General features: G+C 37.1%; 1 pseudogene; it reads left to right on the top strand.

Moving 5' to 3' along the window:
• Nucleotides 1-3,494: 3,494 nt before the first annotated feature.
• On the top strand, nucleotides 3,495-6,285 carry LOC138312108 (uncharacterized; annotated as a pseudogene).
• Nucleotides 6,286-8,158: the final 1,873 nt, after the last annotated feature.

Here is an 8,158-nt window from a genome sequence, read left to right as displayed (position 1 = left end):
CGTGGATTTCATGGGAGTCGTTTTTTAAATGAGAAGTGTCGTGCAGCTGTAGCCCGTAGACCCCCACCGACCATTCATTTGATCTTATTGATATTGTGATGTTTGGGATGGACAGATACGTGTATACACGCTCTTGTAAATCTACATATTATTTTGACATAATTCGTTGTGATTTTTCGAAATCTGATGGACATTGTAACTTTAAGGTGATTTTTTTAAATCTACTAGACATGTACCTTTAATTAGATTTTTTCATGATTTGATGAAAGTGTTTGCTTTAAAAAATGATTTTTCACAAGTGATGGAACTGCCCTTTACTTGATTTTTCATGCTTAGATAGAATTGTTGATTTCATGTAAATTATCTGGACTTCAATATTAATAGTCTTGTCACTAGTGCTAATTTTTCATGATTGGGTGACATGTCGCTTTATGTGTTTTCTAGTTCTGTATGCTAAAACTTGTGATAATTAAATCAAAATGTATTTTTGATTATTGATTGTTAAACAATATATAATTTTGGTACAATGGTCTGAAATCCTTTAATGAGTGATTGTAATATAACTCATTAGGCCAGTAATATTTCGGTGTTTATTATCTCGTCAAATTTTCTGAGTAATTCATTTTAACTTGAATTGATAAATGCCCAGGTGACATATATTTGGTGTTCATGAAATATCTCTCTGATATTTTTCAAACTGCAAATGTCATGTGTTAAATTTGATGTTTTTCACTTTACACAATGCATATATATATGTAACTTTTGCATCATTCAATATTTCGTCTTTGGAAAGTGAAAATTGATAATTGATTCATTCTTTGTTATAGATTCTCTTGTTTAAATTTGTTTTGCAATTCAGGAAGAATTTTGCAGTGTCTTTTCAAGTTAAATATTCTCCCTTCTTCATTTTCGCATTTTATTGATTTTGTAGTTTTTGTGCCAAGTATTTGAAATTGTCTTATATGTGATACAATATGAATGCAAGCATGCAGAAATATGGTGAAATACTCATGTTGTGTTTAGCACATGAAAATGATATTACATATCAAGATTTTACTGTCAATGCAAGTCTGCTTATGAGTTAAAAATTTTGACATGTATGTCCTTGCTATTGATGTCTCTAGAAATTACCTTATTGTTGAGCTTTTTAATGATATCATATTTTAGGTATTTTTATATTTTTGATGATAGTGAGTGAGGGTTATTGTTTGAGAGAGTGTATCGGATATATCAACATACCTATTTTATAGTCATTAAATGGTTCTGTAGTTACATGAGTCTTGGTTGCTCCTAGAGTCACATTTGGTGCATGGTCTATTGTCACATAAATTCTATCTGGTCATAGTTCATATGTACCTTTTCAGTACAGATAAAGATGACATGTATAATATCTTTCAATATCTGAAAACCATTCATATTATTTGTTTTTTACTTCTAGTCATTAATATTCAGTGTAACATTGCTTAATTAACAATTAACAATGTATTCATTTTCTTGCAATATTATTACTGTTGATGTATTACTTGGATTTTCACTTTAATTATTTTTCAAATTGAGGTTTTGCTCTGTATGGGCTTTTCGCAACTCTACACCCATCTTTTGTCGTCAACACAAATTTGTGTTACCTGGCATTCAGGGGGGCGGGATGTTATATACTACATTATATGATGTATTTGCTATAAGCTCATCAGAGTTATTCCCCTTTACTTATTGTTCCAATTATTAGCTCACCTGGCCCGAAGGGCCGGTGAGCTTATGTCATGGCGCGGCGTCCGTCGTCCGTCCGTCCGTCTGTCCGTCAACATTTCCTTTAAATCGCTACTAGTCATAGAGTTCTGCATGGATTGTAACCAAATTTGGCCACAAACATCCTTGGGGGAAGGGGAACAGAACTTGTATAAATTTTGGCTCTGACCCCCCGGGGGCAGGAGGGGCGGGGCCCAATAGGGGAAATAGAGGTAAATCCTTTAAATCGCTACTTGTCCTAGAGTTCTGCATGGATTGTAACCAAATTTGGCCACAAACATCCTTGGGGGAAGGGGAACAGAACTTGTATAAATTTTGGCTCTGATCCCCCGGGGGCAGGAGGGGCGGGGCCCAATAGGGGAAATAGAGGTAAATCCTTTAAATCGCTACTAGTCATAGAGTTCTGAATAGAATGTAACCAAATTTGGCCATAAACATCCTTGGGGGAAGGGGAACAGAACTTGTATAAATTTTGGCTCTGACCCCCTGGGGGCATGACGGGTGGGGCCCAATAGGGGATTTTGAGGTTAATATTTAAATTTCGTCAGAAAAGAAACAATGAACCTGTATTCAGAACATTACTTGGCATTACAAACCAGGTGAGCCATACAGGCCCTCTGGGCCTCTTGTATAAATGATACTTTGCTATCAATCTAGTTTATTTCTGAATCCCAAGAATGTTACAATAAAGCTATTTTATTTCTAAAGTAATGTAAATTGTGTATTTCTGAGTCAAGGTTTTGTTATACTCTGAATATTTGTTTAAGATGATTGTATAATTAGTTTTCCGGATAATTTTGTATTCGTTTCCGTTTTGTATTTTTGATTAGGTACATCTGCGTGAGGAGGGCGCTTGTGAGAAATTACAGAGAAGAAGGAAAACAAATTGTTGTTATTTTATTAACTGTCTGTGTTATAAAAATACGAACAGCCGTACCGGTAACAATATATGGAGTACAGGACTGTGATGTTAATTACGCTACAATTTGCTAGTTGTCGATGGGCCGGCCGTAAAACGAAAACAAAGGTCATTTAGGGTCAAACTACAAGTCAGGCATTAAGAAAACAATCTGATTAAAATACAGATCTTTATTATCACTACGTTGATAAGAGGATCTGACAACATCTCATTAGGGTTCACATCAAGATGACCTTTGGAAATAGCCAATTATAGTGCAATTGCTAGGATCTTGACTTGGGACAAAAATAGTTTGAATTATTTTCCTGAATAGAGTCATCTCGCCCAAAAAGCGCAACAAAGAGCAAAAAGTTATCTATACGTATACTGGGACGAAACGGTTTGTTTATTTTTACGTCTTATTAACAGCCAGGGTCATGTAAGGACGTGCCAGGTTTGTTGGTGGAGGAAAGCCGGAGTACCCGGAGAAAAACCACCGACCAGCGGTCAGTACCTGGCAACTGCCCCACATGGGATTCGAACCCGCATCCCAGAGGTGGAGGGCCTGTGGTAATATGTCGGGATCAATTGACATAACAATGTTTAGATAATGTACGTGATCTGAAGTACGCGTGGTAAAAAGGTCATCCGAACATGACCCCTGATGGGATGTTATCAGATCCTCTATTGAACACAGTAGTTTTACTTTTGATGCCCAATTCATGCCCCTTTTCACAAGCACATTTTAACAAAGTGCACAAGGGTGAGTTAATTGTTGACTACAAAACGTGTGTGATTTCAAACTGCCCAAGAGAAAATTTAACCGGGATCCGTCTGACCAGGATTTCACATGACTGTGATCCCGGCAGGTCACAGAATAGTTACTCCCCTTTTTAGGAACTCGTTTGTGCTTGGAGAGTTCAAAATTAAGATGGATGCTATCAGGTTTGTGCATTTATTTGTTAATTTTAAGATATCAGCATTTTGGGCAAGTATCCAAAGCCAATTTATAATACTAAAATATCTAGGTAGAATCTATGAATTAAAAGAAAACAACTCGAGTAATTAATTAGTGTTAAAAGATTCCATCAATGAATGGATATCGTAACATATGATAATGAAATGTAGCTTATTGAACATTTTGAATTTTAATTTAATTTATCCCTTTATTTGTATCTTTAAATATAAATATTTAAATATATAGCATATTGCTGTCTATAGAATAGCATTTGTTGGATTTGCAATGTATAATAATTAAGTTTGAAAATTAGAATGTCACCTTGAATGTCTCCAATGACTGTAAAAAGGATGAGTTCTCTTCTAATTTCTTCAGCTTTCCTTTTCTCTGTCTCTGCTCTCTTTGCTTCTCTTTGTGCTACCTCTTTCTTCTTATTTTTTCTGGACTCATTTGCTGCATGGATCACAAAATAAACTTTGCATGATTTTTTTCCTAGGTAAACTGTCAGTTTAAAAAAAAATCTTTTTTGTAGCCCTAGGCCTGTCTTGGGCGATACAATTTGTTCAAATCACTCAAAATGTGTTTCAAAATGAAAGGTTGTTCTAAATCACGATCAGAGACATGAGGTCATATAGACAAGAGGCCCAGATTGCCTGTATCGCTCACCTGGTTTGTAATGCCAAGTAATGTTCTGAATACAAGTTCATTGTTTCTTTTCTGAAGGAATTTGAATATTTACCTCTAATTCCCCTATTGGGCCCCACTCTTTCTGCTCCAGGGGGTCAAAGCCAAAATTTATACGAATTCTGTTAACCCCAAGGATGTTTCTGGCCAAATTTGGTTACAATCCATGCAGAACTCTAGGACAAGTAGCGATTTTTTACAGGATTTACCTCTATTACCCCTATTTGGCTCCGCCCCTCCTGCCCCCCGGGGGGTAAGAGCCAAAATTTATACAAGTTTTGTTTCCCTTCCCCCAAGGATGTTTGTGGCCAAATTTGGTTACAATCAATGCAGAACTCTAGGACAGGTAATGATTTATAGGATTTACCTCTATTACCCCTATTGGGCCCCGCCCCAGGGGGTCAGGGTCACCATTTATGCAAAATCTGATCTCCTTCCCCTAAGTCCAGGTGAATCTGTCAAAACAAGCGAGAGAGGACACACACATGCATATCCATTTGATAGATCAACAGTAACTGGTCATGGAGAACCCAGGACACACCAAATGTTTGTTGAACAGGGGACTGCTTCTGAACAAGATAAGACTTCTGGAAAAGCTGGAAATACATTTGGTGTCAAAGGCCTCAATTGGTTTGCTTTTTTGCCTAAATTTGATATGGTACGAGGAGTTGGCATTGACTACATGCACTGTGTGTGTTTAGGAGTGGTCAAAATGTTGATGCCGTTATGGTTCGACAAATCGTACAGAAATGACCCTTTCAATATTTCTGGGAAATTAGACGTTGTAAATGACAGACTTTCCAATATCAAGCCTCCAACGTTTATTACAAGACTACCACGTACCCTGTCGGATATGGGCCATTACAAGGCAGCAGAGTTTAAGTCGTTTATGTTATACTACAGTGTTCCTTGTCTGTTTGGAATTTTACCAGAGGATTACTTTCAACACTACCTGCTTCTTGTTCAGGCTATGTTTATCCTATTGAGTAGCAGCATCACAGAGGAAACATTAGTGTCAGCAAAGAGGATGTTGATGAACTTTTGTATAAATGTTCCTGTTTTATATGGCCAGCGTTATATGACCTCAAATGTTCACCTATTACTTCATTTAACTGAAAAGGTACAGGATTTAGGACCTCTTTGGGCAACCTCATGTTTTTATTTTGAGGATTTTAATGGGCAATTACGAACACTCTTCCACGGAACACAAAAAATTGAAAGTCAAATTGTTTTTGCTGTCAGCGTACATCAAAACCTACACAGACTATCCAAATGTATTAATTATGGTACAGATGAAGAAGAATTTTACAAAAAACTCACAGAAAAAAGGATGTGTACCCTGAGGGAAAAAATAGGATGTAATATTTTCATTGTTGGTGCAATCACCTCAGGTGTATTAACAGAGATAGAGTTGCATGCCATCATACTCAAGGTTGGACCATATGAAAAACTGTGTGTTTAAAAGAGCATTTATCAATGAATGTATTATTCACAGCAAAGCATACAAAGCAACAACAAAAAGAAACAACACTGTGGTACAGTTTAGTAATGGAAATTTAGGACATGTTGTTGCATTCGTAAAACTATTTCGTCGGGGTCCTGATGCAAGATTTTGTGATGTGAACTGTGTATGTAAGACACCAAACTATCTGGCTGTCGTCGATCTCGTATCAAGGCTTCCTCTGTCCACAAACAATGTCTGCACTAATGTTATTGCAGTTTCGCATCCAAGTGGTAACCTAAAAGCCAAGTATCTTGAGGAAATAACTGCGCTTTGTGTTTGGGTCTCAATATCTAGAGATTTGTGCTTTGTGTCGATCCCAGTCAATATGATCGAAAATGAATGAACTGTTGAAGAATGTGCTTGTTTCATGACAATAGTATATACCACAGATTGAGCCTTCATATTGTTTGAATATCATAGTATTATGGTGAATAATTACAGTATATATAATATATCAATATCAATATCAATACATATATTTGATGTTACAGACTTTTATCGGTATATGAGATTCATTGTTTTACAGTATTAAAATGACACAAAAGCATATATCTTCAGATGCTCATTTGAAATTGAAATGTGGTTCTGAATATATTGTATAAAATTTTCTTCAAAAATTGTTAAAGCCTTTTTTTTATGATTTTAAAGAATAAAATTACAGCTTTTTATAGATTTATAGGATAAAATTAAAGAATTTTTTTTACTGGTGTCAGAAGTGGGATAATTTACGCCTATTTCACTTGTATAATTTATTATGTCATGTGCTTGTACCGAGTGTGTTTACACCGTCCGACACGTGCTTGCTCGCGCAATTATTGGCATGAGTGACAACACCTGTTGAGCGGGGTCAGTGACACTCTGGTACTTTAGGTTTTTCTTATAGTATTTGTAGGTTAGGCCTAGGTTAGGGACAGGTTTTTAATTAAACCGTCCCTGACAATTTTTTACGTATATATTATCGGCACACCTGATCGTGTGGGCTGCCCATTACGGCGGCATACAAAGTCCGGGTGTGTGATTGTACGGTATCGTAGGGATTTTTTTTTCTAGATATATAGTTAGGGTTTTTGTCGTTTGTACGTTTGCGCTGTGGGCTGCCCAATTTCGGCGGCATACGTAGTAAACGCACCAATAACTTACGACTTTTAGTTTAGTTAGGAATTTATAGTGTTGTAAGGATAGGTACTGTTAGGTTAGCGTTAGGTTTAGTTTTGGACTAATTACATATTAAACAGTTAAAATGTTACAATGAACATACTGGTTGATTAAAGTTAGTTTACTAGTAATGCCATTGGGAGTCATTCGTTCTCCATATAATACCTACAGGCAGGTGCCACAGACTTGTTTATAAATTACTCATGTGAGAACAGGTGTTCTTAATAGCACCGTTCATCCATAGACCAAGGAATGGTTTGTGAAAAACAAAAGCATTATATGTGTACACAAACGTTTTAGTTAATAGTGGACTATCGAGTACATATGTAACAAATACTTGGGACTGGCCGTACAGAAATACTAATAGCCGCCCATGTCAAACTAGGTACCAAAGGTAACCGTAGAAATGAAATCGGTACCTACAATGTTTATGTACATGTACATACATGGGTTATAAGTGGAGGAAAATGGCGCCTCTTCCCAAACACCATATGTGGCACCATTTCATCTGGTACCTAAATTGCACCGGCCCGCTAAACGTTCCCGAGCAAGGTCAATAACAACAGATATTAAGTTTGGTCATCTTCCCTACAAGCGATGTTCCTTGGAGTTAGCGCCCCTGCACTCCAGATTTTAAGGACACCGACGCCCAGCAAGACAACATCGGACCTCGTGAGCCATCAGCAGGAGAACCGACATTTCCTTCCAAGGCGGGAGCTCCATAAAACGGGGACGAGTGTTGTGAACCGCGGATTTGATGACGTCACCAATGTGCGCGGACGCGGTCACGTGGCGCTCGCGAAGCGCTCTCTCTCTTTCCAACTCCTGAACTATACAGACGTGTTTTACTACTGTGAGTAAACTTGTTAAATATAACATGCTTTGTTTATTATTATTGCTATTGTAGATGCTATGTAACTGTAGATAAACATATATGTAAAGTTGTAAACAACGGTTTACAATAATATCGTCCGAAACAGGGATATTTTGAACATGTGCGTTAGTGAACCACACAAACGATGCCGATTCCATGTCAACATGATACGCACTACGGTGTCGTTTTAGGGTCGGACTTCCTTCTGTTTCATCTCGGATTAATTTATCTCTGTTGGCTAAAATATCTCCAAATGTTCTACGTTTCACATCCGTGCCCCAAAGGGCACTAAAATGATCAGCAATTTGCTGCTGTGTACACTTTGGATTGCAATTAAAA

The sequence above is a fragment of the Argopecten irradians genome, unplaced genomic scaffold (genome assembly GCF_041381155.1).
Source record: "Argopecten irradians isolate NY unplaced genomic scaffold, Ai_NY scaffold_0209, whole genome shotgun sequence".
NCBI classification, from domain to species: Eukaryota; Metazoa; Mollusca; class Bivalvia; order Pectinida; family Pectinidae; genus Argopecten; species Argopecten irradians.
The sequence above is the reverse complement of the archived record's forward strand: the minus strand, read 5'-3'. Positions and strand labels throughout refer to the sequence as shown.